The sequence below is a fragment of the Eulemur rufifrons genome, chromosome 2 (assembly GCF_041146395.1).
Source record: "Eulemur rufifrons isolate Redbay chromosome 2, OSU_ERuf_1, whole genome shotgun sequence".
NCBI classification, from domain to species: Eukaryota; Metazoa; Chordata; class Mammalia; order Primates; family Lemuridae; genus Eulemur; species Eulemur rufifrons.
The window spans coordinates 10,293,707-10,311,770 of NC_090984.1; the positions used below are offsets into that span (position 1 = coordinate 10,293,707).

Genomic DNA, 18,064 nt, shown 5'->3' on the forward strand with positions numbered 1-18,064 from the left:
GCTAGAGGTCAATGGCCTATTGAAATAGACAACTGTTTCCTATGGCAAATGCCAAAGGCCTTAGGTCTTGCACACAAGCCAAGGCGTGTCTCATTGTCCTGCTCCCGGGTAATGAGGTCCAAAGGTTAAGATGCAAACGTCTGCCTTCCTTGAGTAATTTCCATAAGCAATGGAACATGTCGCCTCAGGGCTCTAAAGATAGTCACATACCAGGAAGTATCTGCTGGACAAAAGGAGTATAAAAATAAAGCGACTGGTGCTTTCGGCACTGCAGTCTTATACCGTCTTTGTGTGTCTGTGTGTTTCTTTGTGTGTCTGTATGTTTCTTTCTGTGTTCATCCCCCGTTCTGTAATCGGGCCACAACAGTTGGAGTACCAAGGAAATGTCTTAGCCTGTAAAAGGCAACTACTCATGAACCTTCCATAAATATCATGCTTAACAGTGAAATGTTGAGAACATTCTATTCTAAATAAGAAACAGTCTGTGCATTCTCACTGTTGTTATTTCTCTTTAACATTGTAACGTGGGATCTAGCCAAGGATGTATGAAAAAAATCAAAAATGTGTTAAAGATTGAAAAGGATGATACAGAACTATCACAATTCATAGATGTGACTAGTTTATTCAGAGATACAAAAGAATCTACCCAAACATCTTCTTTTTTTTGTTTGTTTGGTTTTTTTTTGTTGTTGTTGTTCTATGTCAGCAGGCATGAACAAACAACTTCTTAGAATTTTTAAGTATGTACCAAGTTTTTCATTCCAAATCAGTACGCAAAGATTAATTGCATTTGAATGCAACAAGAACAAATTGAAAGAAAAAAAGAAATATATAGAAAGACTATATTTACAACAGTGTAAAATACACATATTCATAACAAATTCAGATATTTTAATGTCTGTAAGTGAAGAATTAACAAAACTGTGTACAAACACATATAAGAAGTCCCCAATAAATAGTTAGTTATAACCTGTTCCTGAATTAGAAACTCATATCGTCAAGATGTAACTCTCAGAACTGCTGCAAGAACTTATTCTGAGGGAGAGACATGAGCAGGATGGTGGAATAGGAGATCCCAGCCTTTCTGCCCTCTACAAAGAGTAGCAATTTGGCAGCTAGTCATGAATGAACCTAACTCTGGAAGAGCTCTGGAGTCCACTTAAGAAGGTTCAGCAACACCGTGGAAGATGTAAATGAGAACAACCACACGAAAAGGGGAGCAGGAAGCTTCATCTGGGCTGGATCACCCCATCACCAGGTCAGCCCTGCCCAGCGCCAGAGGGAAGTCCCTGGCTCAAGAGTGCCCCTTGCAGGGTACAGGAGAGCCAGGTGGACAACTGGCATCCCCAGGCTTTTAGGGCACTACTGGAATGACTAGATTCACTTTCGTCCCGCTGAGATTGCTGTGGGAACCAGCACAGCTGAGCGGTCTGCAGACAGTGGGGAGCAAGGAAGAGGGACAGGGGTTACCCGTGTCAGCCATGCAGTGTGAGCTACCTGGTGCCCAGGGACCTACTGGGCACAGGCCTCCAGCAAACTCCTCTGCTGAACACCTAGTAGGACTCCAGGCTGCTGTGCACCCCCCACCTCGCAGTGCGCCAAGGACCAGCAGTGCTGACCACTGCAGACCCTGGGGGGCTGAACACACAGGACCTAGCAGCTCTTGACCCTGAAGAAACCAACAGCCAGCTCAGCAGTGGCGGACCTCCTGCAGCTGTCACCACTAAGGGCCCCGTGATCTTTCCCCTTTGCAGTCTCCAGGTGCCTGAGCCAACATCCTTCCCTCCATCCCGCCCTCTTCCTTCTCTTTCCCCGCCCTCCCACGCAAAAGCCCAGTCACCACCCTCCTCCTCCTCTTCCCTCCCTTTCCCCAGACTGTGCCCCAAATTCTTTTTTATTCCATTTCTCATACAGAACCAAAAATTTAAAGAACTCCCTGCCCACTAGCTTACACCTTTACACCTGCTCACTCTCTCAGTCTCTCTCTCTCCCACCCCCCCCCCACTTGTATTCTGACATCCTTCCCTCAACTCAACTCAAAATATACTGCCTCCTCCATTAGGGTACATCTCTCCCAAAGACAGTGAGAGGAACTACAAATATTAAAGCATTTTTCTCTGAGACAAATAGTTTATTTTCCTTTGTACATGTCTTCTAATTAAAAGGATAATATTTATTAAACACTGGTCACAGTGCCTGAGACATAGAAAAGGTGCAATGCTTAGTGGCATTAATATTATCATTATGCCATTCTAGTTTTTTCTTATATTAGGGGAAAATAAAATCCTTCTTTGCTTCCCCCATAAGAAGAATCATGTGCATTAGTGCTCAGACACATCCGTGTGATGATCCCCACCTGCCCATAGAAAGAAAACATGTTTATGGACACAGGTAATGAGACAAAGTCCATCACAATGAGTCAAAAACAAGAGATGATGATCGCTTGAGCCTAAGCAAGAAGTGAGGGAAACAATAGCTAGCATGTATCAGACACCCGTCGATGTGGGTGTTTTCACACCTGCATCCTTACAACAGTCCCACGGAGACAGACACTGTCATCCCCACCCTCCTGTCATATTTCTCTACCACCTTGCTGGCCATCGGGAGACTAGGGGGCAGAACTTTCTGCGGAAGCTTTCACTGATGGCATTCTTCAGCTCCTTGTTCCTTACGCTGAAAATGATCGGGCTAAGGAAGGGGGTGAAGACAAAACCTCCACAGGAACAGCGAATAGGCCAAAGAACAGTGGAATAATACCAGAAGACCTGGAGGGATGACTTGTAAAAACGGGGGGAAGTATCACACAAGTGAAATATAAACATGCAAACAGCTGTAGTCTAAGCTGAAATATTATTCATGCTAGGGAATATTGACACAAACACAACAACTAGGAGCTCATCCATTCATTCGCTCTCCATCCCACTGGTGAGAAAATGTCGCAGACTATACATGAGGTTCTGCACCTCACAGTCTCCATTGGTATCATATCCCGCCTCTCTTGACATGCGAACATACAGCAAGGAAGGTGCATTTAAACAAACCCCCGCCTCATCAATGTTACCACTGGTTATGCTTGAGGTCACCACCATGGAGCATCTACCTTCTCATGTTTTTTAAAGGAATGTGTGTGCATGGTGAGCTCTCCATCCTGGGGCTCATACAAGCAGAGACTGTCAAGGATGCAGTAGCTTGGTGGTCCACAGCTCGTCTCTCATTGGGTAGGAGGTAGAATCCATGCACTGACCAGCCACCAGCAGCCACAACAGCAGAAGTCCTCCCCAAGAATCCGGCTGTGAGCAGTGCTCAACACCTGGCAGGTGTTCAAGGGTTCCTGTTGCTACTTCTCCATGGAAAACTCTTCTGGATTCAGGCCAAGGCTCCCCATGCCCAGGAGGGTGCTCCCCGAGTCATTATCGACGGCCAAAGGGACCAGACGGTGAGAACAGGCTGGACCTGTAGGGCCCTTCTTCAAGACAGTGCAGGGTCGACACCTCTGACCCCTGCAGGGTCCAGTCCGAGCCCCATATCCAGCTCACACACAACAGTAGCAGCATCAATAACAACGAGTAGCATTTGCTAGGCCCTTGCTCTGTCTTTGTCTCTTTTAATCATCACCACAGTCCTGAGCGGTGAGTTCTGCTGAAATGGCCGTTTACAGACACAAATGAGCGCAGCCCAGTGGTGGAGGGTGCCAAGGTGAGGCCGGGTGGTCTGGGGCACAGCCTGGCTCCACCAGCTTTGTGACTGTGGGTAGTCACATAAATATCTTCCAGACTCTATTCCTCATTTGTAAAATGGAAATAACAATGGTGAATATAATTAAAGGGCTTAAAACAGGCTCAGTGACTTGTGTTGGCGAAGGGTGGTGGCCGCCATTCCTGCTGTAGGCTGCCTGCCCAGCCCAGGCACACAGTAGGTCTTGCAGTGAGCTGAGCCCCTCTGGCCACTCAGGGCTCTTTCTTCTGTATCTCCAGGACTGCCTGGTTTGTCATACTCCGGATTTGCCCCCAGACCCTGAAGAGCATGAACCTGCCAGCAGGTGAGGTCTTCCCAGCTGCAGCAGGAGGAGATTCAGGAGGGGGCACACCCCACCACCTGAGTAGGGGGCGCAGGGACCAGCTGCCCAAATCCTCTGGCTGATTGAGCTGGACGGGGACAGAGGGAGGTTGGAGTCTCCCTAACATGCCGCCAGCATCAGGACTGTCTTTTCCCGCCCTCCTGCTCGGCAGCTCTGCTAGGAGCCCCCCCCTTCAGGCCCTCCCTCACCTGAGACCGCCCATGGAGCGATTCTGATCAGAATTCAGGGAGAGCCAAGCGTGGGGATTGCACTAGGTCTGTTGGGTGGAGCATCCTGGGTGTGGGAGGAGGAGGCAGGTGGTGATACAAGGGCCTCAAGACATTTCCCCTCTGGGGCACCACATTGACTGATGTTCCACTATTATATATGTCCCTGGATTCATATGGCATTGTACCCAGTGAATGGGAGCAGAGTAGCTTGGCAGAGGGAAAGGTTGTAGGCTTGAGGGTCTGACAGACCTCAGTTCCTATGAACTCTGGAACTTGGGCTAGAGACTCGCCCTCTCTGAGCCTCAGTTTGCTCTTCTGTTAAATGGGCATCTTCCCTCTTGTGGAGGCCATTGCTTGGGTCTCTCCATCAATGTCCAGAGCTCGCCAGAGAGTTGAGGGGAGCGGGGTGGAAGTGCACCGTGCATTGTGATGCAGGTGAGCATCTGACACAAAGAAGGCACCCTTTCTGTAGAGTACCTGGCACACAGTGGGCTTACTTTATGTAGAGCAGCTGGCACACATAGTAGGCATGTTTTATGTAGAGCACCTGGCACACAGCAGAGAGGATTTATGTAGCGTCCTTGGCACACAGTGGGTGCACTTTATGTGGGTCACAAGTCACAGAGTAGACATGCTCTATGAGAGCATCCAACACACAGTAGGCATGCTTTACATAGAACACCCAGCACACAATAGATACACATTATATAAAGCACTGTGCTCAAAATAAGTTTGCTTTATGTAGAGCACCTGGCACACAGTATACAGGATGTATGTAGAGTGCCCAGCACACAGTGGGGGCACTTTACGTAGAACACACAGTGGGTGCACTTTACATAGAGCACACAGTAGAAAGACTTCACAGTCTCTTGCACAGAGCAGAGCCCTGGCCCACAGTGGCTCAAGGGCCACTTGCCAGCCCCTTCCCTTCACTTTCTCTTTTTGGGGCTCTCACCTCTCTAGACCCATCTTCTGTCCCCCACTGAGGACCCCATGTGATATCCCATTTCCCAGATGGGAAGACTGAGCCCCAGATGGCTGCCACTGTCCAAACTCAGAGCAAGGGCAGGGCAACATGAGGACTCCCCTCAGGGTCCCCTGGCTCTACCTTCCCTGCCTGGACCCCGTGTGCTCACGGCCCCTCTCAGCCTCACCCCCAGTGCCTCCCCTCTGTCCTTGGACACTGAGCCCAGCCTCCAGGTTTACCCTTGCTCTGTCACCCAGGCTAGAGTGCAGTGGCGTCATCGTAGCTCACAGCAACCTCAAACTCCGAGGCTCAAGCAATCCTCCTGCCTCAGCCTCCCGAGTAGCTGGGACTACAGGCACGTGTCATCATGCATGGCTAATTATTTATTTTTAGTACAGACAAGGTCTCACTCTTGCTCGAAATCCTGACCTTAATACATCCTCCTTCCTCGGCCTCCCAGAGTGCTAGGATGATTGTAGGCGTTGGCCACCGCTCCCGGCCAGCAGCTGGGCCCTTTATCCCTGGAATCTGCCTGGGATAATGGCCAGCAAGGCTGGATTGTTTGTTTCTGTTCCCAGCAGTCATGTCTCAGCCCAGGGCCTGGGCTGCCTCCAGGCAGCACTCGAACTCCTGCCAGATGCGCGGCCTGGGCCCCTGGGCTTTCATCTCTAAGCCTCCTAATTCTGCACCGAGAAACGGTACGTGATGTCCTACGGGAGCTCAGGAGATGATCGGGCACAAGGATTGGCCTGGCCGTGCTCGCCTGGCACCTGAACTCTCACGTTCATGCCTTTGCCAGCTGCACCTGGTGTGTAAACCTTGGGGCTCTGAGTCACCTTTGATCACCCCTGACCTGCCCCCCTCCCCCCACGTGGGAGGTGCTGAGATTTGAGGATCCAGTGCCTCAGCTGTGCCATCCCCAGCTGACTGCTCTGCAGCCAGCTCCCTCCCCACCCCATGGTTTGGCCTCCTGCCCTGGTGGGGGGAGGCAGCCCTGCCTGCAGGGATTGGCTGGCCCAGCCCTCCTCAGCCTTTCTTACATCAGGGCCCAGAGCAAAGACCGCCCAGCAGGGGGACCAGGAGGTTGTGTGGACAAGCTGCTCCTGAGAGAAGGTGCCTGGGGGGTCCAGGCCCAGGATGGGGAGGGGCTGCCCAAGCTGAAGCAGCTCCAGGGATGTGGCCCTGGGAATGGTGGTTTCCTGGAAACCGAGCCCCCTGCAGCCTCCCTGCCATTCAGGCTGGGCCTTTCTGGACTTTAGCTCTCAGGCATTGTTTATCCATCTCTGAGCCCTCCGCTTCCCTCCCCTGCCCCTCTGCACTGGCCCTAGAGCCCCCTTCCCTCCCCTGGGCCTCAGGAACTCCCCCTGCACCTGTCTGCCCTGCAGGATGCCACAGCTGGGCCTGTCCTGGCTGGGCCTGGGGCCAGTGCCCGCCTCCCCGTGGCTGCTGCTGCTGCTGGTCGGGGCCTCCTGGCTCCTGGCCCGCATCCTGGCCTGGACCTACGCCTTCTATGGCACCTGCAGCCACCTCCACTGTTTCCCGCAGCCCCCGACACGGAGCTGGTTCTGGGGTCACCTGGGCCTGGTGAGTGTGGCAGCAGGATGGGACTAGGGTGTCAGGGTGGGTGAACGTCCCCAGGGCCGGGAAGGGGCTCAGGGAGCCGCGGGTGGAGGTGGACTGGGGGCTGGGACGGCGGGGAAGCAAGGGCAGCGGCTCACTCACTCCTCTGCTCACTGCCTCACTGCTCTGCTGTGCCGTCCCAGGCCTCTGTCCCCTCCTTGTCCTCCCAGCCCAGCCTGCTCAGCATCCTTTTCCTGCCTGTCTTCCCACACTGGTGCACCGTGAGGGCTCCCGGGGAGGGCTGCACAGAGCGGGGACCCCCGGTGTCCCCAATTCTCCACTGCGGGACTTGAGGCCTCCTGAGGGGCACTGTCCGGGGTCTGCTCCCTGCCTGGCCCATGTCCTGTGTCTGCCCCTCTCTGGGCTGTGACTCCCCCACCCCCCAAACACACAGGGGCACCGCTGGCCCAGAAGACAGGTGGGGACAGTGTGCCACCCCTGCCCTTCCTGGGCAGCTTCCTCTTACCCTGCTCTTCCCCACTGAGATGTCCCCATGGGCCCTGCTGTGCAGCCTGCATGAAAGTTGGCCCCTCCCTTCCCCTCTCAGGAGCCTTCCCTAACCCCCTCCCACAGCTTGGCCTCTGACTTGGACCTGCTCTGTCCTTTGGGGGACTTGGCCCCAGTCTGTTCATTTGTGATGGCAGGGGCCATGGGCGTGTCCTTAGGCTCAGTGGGAGGGCGCACAGCACACACCATGCACAGAGATTGACGGACAGAGATGCTCACAGGTGGGAGCCACTGTCGTGATGGACAGTGAGAGCTCCCGTCTGCTCCCCGAGGTCAGCTGAGGCTGGAAGGTCCCGAGGGTGCAGACCCTTCTCCAGAGGAGGAACTGAAGCCCACGTGCACCAGCCAGGACATAAGGGCATGTGGAAACCTGCCTTAGGGACACGTCCTGAGGTCACACTGCGGCCCACAACCCCCTCGGTGGGGACATCGCCATATGGCTGCCCCCAGGCCGGAACCACTCCCAGGACAAGAAAACCCTTCCTCTGGAGCCAAGGTGGCCCCTGCGTGGGCAGACAGCGTGTCCTCTCCCTCTGCCCTGGGGGGCACCTGTGGCGTTTGGAGACGCCCCAGGAGAGAAGGAGCAGGAGGAAGCAGAGATTCCCTCCATCTGGGCAGGATCCAGACACGCTGTTCACTGCAGAGGCTGCGCCACCTCCAGAGGCTGCAGGGGGGACCTGCGGTGGCCACTCCTGGGGACGTGGATTAGTCAGTGTTCTGCAGAGACACAGAATCGCAGGGCACACAGATCTGTGTGTAGGTCTAGACAGATAAGAGGGGATTTACTATGAGAACTGGCTCACGTGACCGTGGAGGCTGAGAGGCCCCACCCTGTGCCGTCTGCAAGCTGGAGACCCAGGGTGCTGAGCTGTCATTCAGTCCGCGTCCAGAGGCCTGAGCAGCTGCAGTTCTGATGTCCACGGGCAGAGAAGGCGGATGTCCCAGCTCCGGAAGACAGAACCTAGTCCCCTCCTCCGCCTTTTTGTTCTCTCTGGGCCCTCAGTGGGTTGGATGGTGCTGCCCGCACTGGGGAGGGCGGATCTTCCTTCCTCAGTTTACCCATTCCACTCCTCATCCCTTCTGCAAACACCCTCGCTGACACACCCAGAAATTATATTTACCAGCTATCTGGGCATCCCTTAGCCCAGTCACGTTGGCACCTAAATTTAACCATTACAGGTGACAGCTCTGCCTTGCTTGCAGGTCACCACCACAGAGGAGGGTTTGAGGGACGTGACTCAGCTGGTGGCCACCTACCCACCTACCCACCTACCCCCAGGGCTTTAAGTTCTCCCCGGTATCACTTTGTGCCACCCCGACATCCTCCGACCTGTCCTGAACGCCTCAGGTACCATGCGGAGCTAGTGGCGGTGGGTGCCGTGGCACATCCAAGGGCTTCCAGCCCCTTGTCCCCCAAGTTCCTCTGTGGCCCCTGCAGGACCCCAGCCCCTCCTTCCCTCTTCTCCCTCAGGCACCTTCCTCTCCCCTTCCTGTACTCACCCGCCCGCACCTCAGTGTCTCCTCCCTGCACTGCCGTCTGCTCCCTGCCCTGGTGTCCTGGGCACCACTGGGGCCCCAGGAGGCCTCTCAGTTCAAGGCCTTGTCCTGGGGGAACTCCCCAACTTCGTGTGGTCAGGAATGGACCAGAGGAAGATGGACTATGACAGCTCAGCGAGAACTAAGTTTCTGCTAGTGCAGGCAGGAAGGCTTCCTGTAGGAGGAGTTGCTGGAGCTGGGTCTGGATTGATGAGGAGGAATTTTTTAAGTGGAGGAAGGGTGATGCCGTGGGCACCATTAGTATTGCAGGCTCCCTGCCAGGCCTGGTGCCAGCCTTGCATGTGCCCAAGCCCAGGACAACAAGGAGAGCTGGCCGCTGGTGCAGGACCTGGGCTGCTTGCATGAGTGCCACCCCTGTGGGTCAGCTCTTCTGCCCCACCCGGTGGCTCGTCTGCCCTGGGTTCACTGCTCTGCTGCTGCAGGCCCCAGGAATCTCCAAGGAGACCCCGCTGCAGCCTGGTGCCCTTCCCTCGCTCTCTGCCCTCCCTTCCTTGGACAGCCGAGGCTGAGCCGGGAAACCGGCAGCATCCCACAGGGACTATGGCTCTGACGCTAAAATGCTGAGTGACTCGGGGCAGGTCCCTGGGTCTCTCTCTGGCTTCTGACGTCTCTTTCAGTTGTGAGTGATGGAAACGCAACCTCATGTGGTGTCAGCAAAGAAAAATCTATTGACCATAAAGTCCAGAGAGGGCGGCTGTCAGGGCGTCCGCATCTTCCACCCCCCGCACCAAGCCCGTGCTCTTCGCTCAGACAGACCTTGCACTGGCCGCAGCTCGCCTACTGCTGGGGTCTCTCTGCTGCTCCAGCTGGCCCTGGGACCCGAGTGCAGACAGGAGGGGCTGTGGCGGAGATGCCACTGCCTCTGTCTCCCCTGGACTGACCTGTCTGACCTCTGACCTCTGGTCCTGTCTGCCGTAGTCTGGGCACGTCTGTGTGACGTCTGCTGTATGGACACATCCTGTCACCTGTATATTTACACCTGGGGCCAGGTGGCACCTGGTACATGTTACACCTGCTTACACCTGGTTTACACCTGGAATCGTGGAGATCACCATGTCTGGGGCTCAGCTGTAGCCAAGGTCACTTGGAACATGTTGGGGCCTATCTGGTTCTTGTCTGAAATGTTATTTGAGACTTTCCTTTTCTCCTGTTTGTCACATCGGGGCCATATTTGGGGCTGGTCTGAGGGCCGGGACCCAGGGTCCCTGTGTGGACCGAGACAGGCCTTAAGTACACTCAGATCATCACACCTGGGGCACGGTCTGGGTCACACCCGGTCCACATCTGGGATATTAAAAAGATTCTATTAATATTTAAATCCTATCTGGGGTCCAACCGTGGGGCATGCTGAGCTCATGTCAGACCATTTCAGGTCAAACTCAGACCATGTTGTGTCATTTAGGGTTTGTCCTGTGTGCTGTGGCTGTGTCGGGACCTGTTGACACATCGGGGTCAGGTCACACGTCTGAGATCCCTGTCAGGAGACGTCAGAGAGTTCTGGGGCAGACAGGGTGTCCTAGGTTCTTAGGAAGGTGTTTTGTAGGGTGTTGAGCTATGTTCGGGTGCTGCAGACATGTTGAATCATGTAGGAGCCATGTCAAGGCATGATGGGGTGCACTGTGCCGTGTTAGGCTGTGTGTTGCTCTAGTGTCTGCTGCAGCCTGGTCTGGGGATCCCTCCCTTCCCCTGTCCCCTTCCTGCTATGCTGGGCTTGGAGGGGGAAGTGCAAGCTCCCCCACCTCCACCCGAAGCCCCTCCCCTCCCCCTCCGTGTCCCTGATTGTCATCATTCATGTCAGCTGCCGTTGTACGGAAGGACGATATCTTCTTCAGCTTCATAAAGCCCTGGCTGGGTGAGTAACTGCAGGTGAATGGAACTGGGGACAGCCTTGTGGGGCCAGGAGAAGGTGCTGCCTTTGCTCACTGCCCTTGGCTGCCCTACTAGGGGATGGGCTTCTGCTAAGTGCTGGTGACAAGTGGAGCCGCCACCGTCGCCTGCTGACACCAGCCTTCCATTTCAACATCCTGAAGCCCTACGTGAAGATTTTCAATGACAGCGTGAGCATAATGCTCGTAAGTCCCTTGACCCTGGGGTCCTGGCCAGAGCCTTGGGGTAGAGGGACCACAGACAGTTCTGATCTGGAGTTTTGGCTCTGCTGGGAGGCTTAGGGTCATTGCTCTTCCTCTCTGAGCCTTGGCTTCCTCATCTGTAAAATGGGAATAATAATCCCTACTTAAAAGGAGGTCAAAATGATGTAACGGAGTCCTGTCCCTGGCACATAGTAGGTGCTCAGACAGTGTCAGTTTCTAAGTTTCTTTCACAGAATTCCTATGAGTTCCAGAGAGAAATGATGAAGATTACATAGCAGCTACTGCTGCACACAAACCACTTCCAGACTCATTGGTTTAAATCAATGTGCTCGTGATTGCTAATAAGTCTACAGGATAGTGGGCTGGTTCTTGTGGATGTGGAAGGGTCACTGGGGGTGTGGGATCAGCTGTGGGTCAGGTGGCAGCTTTGCTGATCCTAAAGTCCAGCACAGAATCAAAGGGTGGTGGGTAAAATAGGCTCCATCTCTTATGGACGTTGCTGAAAAATCACACTGCAAAGGGCGTAGGCAGAGGGAGAAGTGGAGAATTGGGGTCACGAAGTTTTACATATATTTTGTATTTTTGTTTCAGATTATTACAGGGGTACAAACATTTTGGTTACAAAATTGCTTTGGTACTGTTTGAGTCAAAGTTGTAAAGTGTTCATCACCCGGATAGTGTGCATTGTACCCGTTGGGTGTGGAGTTACACATCCCCTCCTGCCCCCTTCCACCCGCTAGATTTCTGATGAATATTACTTCCATATGTGCACATAAGTGTTGATCGATTAGTTCCAATTTAATGGTGAGTACATGTGGTGTTTGCTTTTCCATTCTTCTGATAATTCACTTAGAAGAATGGTTTCCAGGTGGGATATGGATTTTTTGAACTGCCTAGGATTTTTTTCCTTACTTGCAAGGTTATAAGTTAGCATGTTACTGTTCCATGGATTTTGCCACAAGACATGAGACTCCAGGGTCAGAGACAAAGGGCAGTTGACTACTCATGGCACAATAGCACGTGCTTCCTCTTGGTTTGCCTCTTTTTTCCAAGCCACCCAAATCCCTTGTGGGGGACACAGGAGGGATTCTATCGATGCCTGTTCCCGGAGTCTATTGCATTACAGGCAGGGGCACTAGGCTTAGGGAACCTGATTTTATAGCAAACAGGAGTAAGCCTAAAATGTGTCCGGGGGAATTATTACCTTATCCCTCAAGGTTCTTCTCTGCAATCACAAGGTTGAGAAATGACCCAGGTTAAGAACATCAGGACCTTGCATTCTTGGCGTCCCCAGCAAGGATGCTCAGGGCCCACGGAAGACTACTACCAACATAGGGATATTTTTGCAGTCAATTTATAATAATAAAGATGAGGAAAACCAATATTTTTGAGCACTCACTATGTGGCAGAAATGATTCCTTGTGCCGATTTGCCAATTCCATGATATAAATTGTCCGATTTAATTTTAGTGGTCCTGTGAGTTAGCATTTCTTTTCACCCCATTACAGGTGAGGAAACTGATGGCCAGAAAGATTGGAGGGCTTGCCCAAGTCTACCCATGTAGTAAGTCCTGGGGTGGTGGAGCAGGGATTCTAACCTGGTTTACCTGGCACCAAATCAGGTCAATTTAAATTTTCCTGACGATTTGACAGGTGGGACCTAAGGGCAGGCACTGAGCTTCCCAAGGGCACACAGAGCACAGGATGCAGAGCTGAAACGTGAACTCGGGTCTCTTGTTCCCAGCCACGGGGTCTTCATCTGCTAATAGTAAAAGCTTCTGCTTTCACCCAAGCCAGGTCCTCCCTGGAGATGGGTACCTGGGGCAGAGGACCAAGAGGCTGGTTCTGAATGTGTCCATCCTGATGTTCGGGGTTGGGGAGGGGCTCCAAAGAGCCAAGGCCCAGCTCCCCAAGCTCTGTGACCTTCTCTGCAGGCCAAGTGGCAGCGCCTGGCCTCAGAGGGCAGTGCCCGTCTGGACATGTTTGAGCACATCAGCCTCATGACCTTGGACAGTCTGCAGAAATGGATATTCAGCCTTGACAGCCATTGCCAGGAGTGAGTCCTTGCCCAGGGTGTGGGAACTTGAGCTGTGGACCCAAGGGCATAGGTGGGGAGGGAGGACTGAGGACAACAACCACAAGAGCCGTTCTGGAGCAGGTACGTCACAGCTGGGCTGTGAAGGGCCAGGAAGGGTAGGTAGAAATGTTCGAGTGAAGGCAGGGAGGCTAGGATGAGTAGAGAATGTGCAGTAGACAGTAGAGGTGACTTTGTATGCAGGAGGCTAGGGTGGGGGCTGGGCCAAGACCAGGTGGAATCTGATAACATCCGAGCTGTGTGCACGGTTTTGGGAAAGAGAAGGTGCAGGCCTGGATACTGGGCAGGAGACAGAGCGGAGGAGGGGCATGATGTCCAAGCTATGCTCTGGCTGCCTAGTGGCACCTGGGCAGCTAACAGAGGTGGATGCAGGCAGAGAAGAGGGTTTGGACAGTCAAGTCTCATGGCCGATGCCATCTGTGTATCTGTGGGTCCATCTGTTTCTGGAGGCTCTGTTTCTTGATGGGAGGTAGATCCTGGCTGCTGGTGGGAAATGCTCCTGGGTTTCAGGTGTGTTAAGTTTTTCCTCCCCATTCCCTGGTCCTGCAGGAAGCCCAGTGAATATATTGCCACCATCCTGCAGCTCAGTGCCCTCATAGAAGAAAGAAGCCAGAACATCCTCTTGTACATGGACTTCCTGTACTATCTCACCTGCGATGGGCAGCTCTTCCGCAAGGCCTGCCGCCTGGTGCACGACTTCACAGATGCCATCATCCAGGAGCGACACCGCACCCTCCCGAATCAGGGTGTTGATGGCTTCCTCAAGGCCAAAGCCAAGACCAAGACTTTGGACTTCATCGATGTTCTCCTGCTGAGCAGGGTGGGCTTCCTGGGATCTGAACTCAAGAGACAGAATGGGGAGCTTCATGTCAAATGTCAAATCCAAGAACTTGGACTTGATCCAGTGGGCACGGAGCATGGAGCATGGAAATTGTTTGAGTCAGGAAGGGAACAGTCAGAGATAGGTTTTGGAGCTGAGTGTCTGAAGTGCAGCCAGAAGAGGACTGCTAAGTCTGAAACTACGATGAGCCTCAGATTTGACTTCACTTACAATTTATTCTCTTAGTCTGCTGCATTGTTATGTGTATCCATATGTCTGTGCTCTGTCTCTGTCTATGCCTAAGCTGACAGATGGGCCTGACCCCTGGGTCAGAGCAGCCTATTTATTATTCACAGCAGTAACAGCAGCCAGAGTTGGACTGCAGTGCCGGCTCCGCACTCCCAAATTCATCCTGGGGCAATGCAACGTTTTTACCTCTTAGTGCACCAGAGTTTGCACCACAGCAGAGGGGCCCCCATATTATGAGTCTTGGAGCTCACAGAGAACAGCTGGCACATCTGTGCCTTCATCCTTCCAGAGACAGAGACAGAGACAGAGAGCGCGCACTCTCTGGAGTATAAACTACTTTCCATTGAGATGGCAATGACTAGGGGTTTATAAGAGAACTTCCTCCAGGGGAGATAAGATTCTCTGTGTTTTTTTTTTTTTTTTTTTTTTTTTTTTGAGACAGAGTCTCACTCTGTTGCCCAGGCTAGAGTGAGTGCCGTGGCGTCAGCCTAGCTCACAGCAACCTCAAACTCCTGAGCTCAAGCGATCCTCCTGTCTCAGCCTCCCGAGTAGCTGGGACTACAGGCATGCGCCACCATGCCCGGCTAATTTTTTCTATATATATTTTTAGCTGTCCATATAATTTCTTTCTATTTTTAGTAGAGGTGGGGTCTCGCTCTTGCTCAGGCTGGTCTCGAACTCCTGAGCTCAAACGATCCGCCCACCTCGGCCTCCCAGAGTGCTAGGATTACAGGCGTGAGCCACCGCGCCCGGCCTGATTCTCTGTGTTTATCATCCTAGAAGGTGAGCAAATATCTTTGGAACAACACTTAATTTCTAAGCTCCAAGGAAAATTTCCATTTAAACATCCTGAAACCCAGGTTGCAAGCAATTTTTTCTCCAAAAGTCCTCATTATGTAGGAAAATAAAAGTATTCATGGATCACTGATTCCTTCCACCAGGGATAAAAGAGGAGGCCAGGCAATCACAGAGGAAGCCCATCAGGCGAGGGCTCTGGCAATGGTGTCCAGGGAGATCTAGGAGTGCACGGTGGGTTTGGGTTTCTAGAAGGAGGATGCATCTTCAGAGATTGTCTCAGGTTAGACCCAGGAGTCTCAGAGCTACTGTGATTTGCTGGGTTTTGCCGTCTCTGCAGGATGAAGATGGAAAGCAGTTGTCAGATGAGGACATAAGAGCGGAGGCTGATACCTTCATGTTTGGAGGTGAGGGGCCCAATGTGGGACTACAGTGGGGACAGGGGTCTCTCCATCCCAGGGATGCAGTGGGTGGACCCTGATCACTCCATCCCTCCCATCCTCCCTGAGGGCCTCCATGCAAGGGCACTGTCCGCCCCTCTGGTGCTGAAGCAGCTCAGAGACCCAGGTCAACCTTCTTGCTCCTCAGGCCATGACACCACGGCCAGTGGTCTCTCCTGGGTCCTATACAACCTTGCAAGGCACCCAGAATACCAGGAGCGCTGCCGCCAGGAGGTGCGAGAGCTGCTGAGGGACCGCGAGCCTACAGAGATTGAATGGTGAGTGCAGGTCCTCATGGCCTGTTCCTGAGCCTGTTATCATTGGCTCTGCTGGCAGGTGGGGAGGAAAGAAGTTGTATTTATTGATTCTACCTGTTTTTCTTAGTGGTAATAGGAACAGATCCAGAGACAGGACTTTGGGACCCAGTTGGCTATCAGGGGAAAGATTGAAGGTTTTGGTGACAGAAAGACTGGGGTTGCTGAGAGAATTGGTAACGATGTGTGAGGGCTCATGACGCCACTTAGCACATGTTCTTTAACGAACTTCGTCTTCACTCCCATTCTTTTCTCCATGAAATATCATTCCTTTAAACAGCTTCACTCACTGAGTGTTTGCTCCTCTGTGCCCTAATTCCTACCCTGGCTCCCCTTAGTCATTTATAACATTTTACAAAACAGTGTAGCTAAGTAAGAAGGCTAATGGCTAACCAGAGAAACAAAGGTTACATAGGAGCCTGTCAGGTGACTCTGACCCCATAAAGAGATTGCTTTGAGGCTCAAAATAATTTATAGTTCCACCAGCTTAGATTTTGAATTATTCATTTTCACAGCCCCTAAAAGTCTTCAGGTCACATTTCTTCCCGTTGTTCTTCCCAAGATGGAAGGATCCCTGGGCCTGAACTGCTATCCTTGTACCCATGGGAGGTGACCTTGTCCTGTTTAAAAAACCCGTCCTGTTCATACAGATGAAGATGCAGGTGAATACAGATGAAGCTTCGCTTACTCACCCACCGCTCACCTCCTGCTGTGTGGCCTGGTTCCTATCATGCCACTGACCGGTACGGGTCTGCAGCGCAGGGGCTGGGAACGGAAGATTTACAGGATTTCTTTGAAGCCTGATTTGGACATTGGGCCTCAAGTCTCCAGAGAGATTTTTCTTTGCTTCAGCCGGTCTCCTGGAGTATGATAAGGACTTTGTGATTAACTTAAATACTTAGCTTAAGATTTTTGGACTGGCAAGAAAGCATTAATTTAGTCCAGAAACCTATATTTGTAGTTCCAAATTCTCTTTGGTAATTTTTTTCTCCCTCTGCTTGTACTAAAGTTTAATAGTCACTTTTCCTTGGGGGGTGTGTGTGTGCTTATGTCTGGTGTCTCCTTACATTGAGTGTTTCTTGCCTTATAGGGAGAAGGATCTCATTTTACACTGTTCCAATCTGGCAGGCTCTGGGTTTTGTTTTCTGCACCTTGTACCCTACAGACCTTAGAATCTGAAACTTTAGTTCATTTGCATGGGCACATACCTTCCAGATAAAAGCCATCTAGCTCAGGCACAGTGGTGCACCTGTAGTCCCAGCTACTTGGGAGGCTGAGGCAAGAGGGTCACTTGAACCCAGGAGTTTTGGGCTTTAGTGTGCTATGATCTCACTTGTGAATAGCCACTAAACTCTAGCTTGGACAACATAGTGAGACCCCACGTTAAAAAAAATAACAACAGTGACACCAATCACAAAGCCAAGTTTGAGTTCTCTTTTATCTACCTGGGTCCCGCCTCTACCCGGACTCCTGAAACACCTTCCTTCCTTCCTAACGATCGATCTCATCCTATCTTTGCTCTGCACCTGGGAGAAGAAGCTTGTCATCAACATTGCCAGTGTGAAATTGAACACATTTTAGTTCCCTGAATAAGGGGTCAGACTTAGCTGCAGAGCTAAGGTTACAGTTGACATCTCTTTGTTTATGGAAGGACGCATGTCTTGAAAGGTTTAGGGGCTAAGTGAAGAATTGACTTATGAACAGTTTGTGAGGGCAGTCATCCAGAGACGCATGGGGCCTTGTGGGGTTTTGTTTGTTTGTTCCTTTGTTTGGGGGGATCTGACTAATGTAAAATACCTGAATACCAAGTTGGGAAGCAGCAGTCACGTATTTGGGAAAGGGACAGCAGTGTCACATGACTCATGACTCAATGTGCAGACTTAACTTTCCCTTTGGCATAACGAGTTTGGATGGTCTTGATATTTATTTTATTTTATTTTATTACAGATCTATGAACTAAAATAAAATCTTAAGCCCCCTCAGCTGACTGAACGGACCCCCTCTTGGCCAAGGGGACTCCAGAGAAACTTTAAAGCTGAGTTGTAGCCATGAGAGGAAGGGAGGTCACACGTGTCTGGTTGTGCCCATCCCTTCTGGAGTTACTCTTTGTAACAACAGGATGCTAAATCATTAACAGGCCGAAGGCCATGGAAGACAAAGGTTAAACCACATCTGCCATCTTCAAGTTACTTCGCAGGTGACTTGAGTCTCAGTACATGTCCAGTGGCTTGTCTCTGATTAACGGACTTTCTTACTTAAAACACTCCAAGCCTTTAGACAAAGCTTCATTTCTTTAAACAATTGCAAATCAAAGAATCCTTAAC

The 18,064-nt window shown here is 51.9% G+C and overlaps 1 pseudogene; it reads left to right on the forward strand.

Annotated features, from left to right (window-relative positions):
• The first annotated feature begins 6,330 nt into the window (after window positions 1-6,330).
• On the forward strand, window positions 6,331-15,708 carry LOC138389643 (cytochrome P450 4F2-like; annotated as a pseudogene).
• The last annotated feature ends 2,356 nt before the right edge of the window (window positions 15,709-18,064 follow it).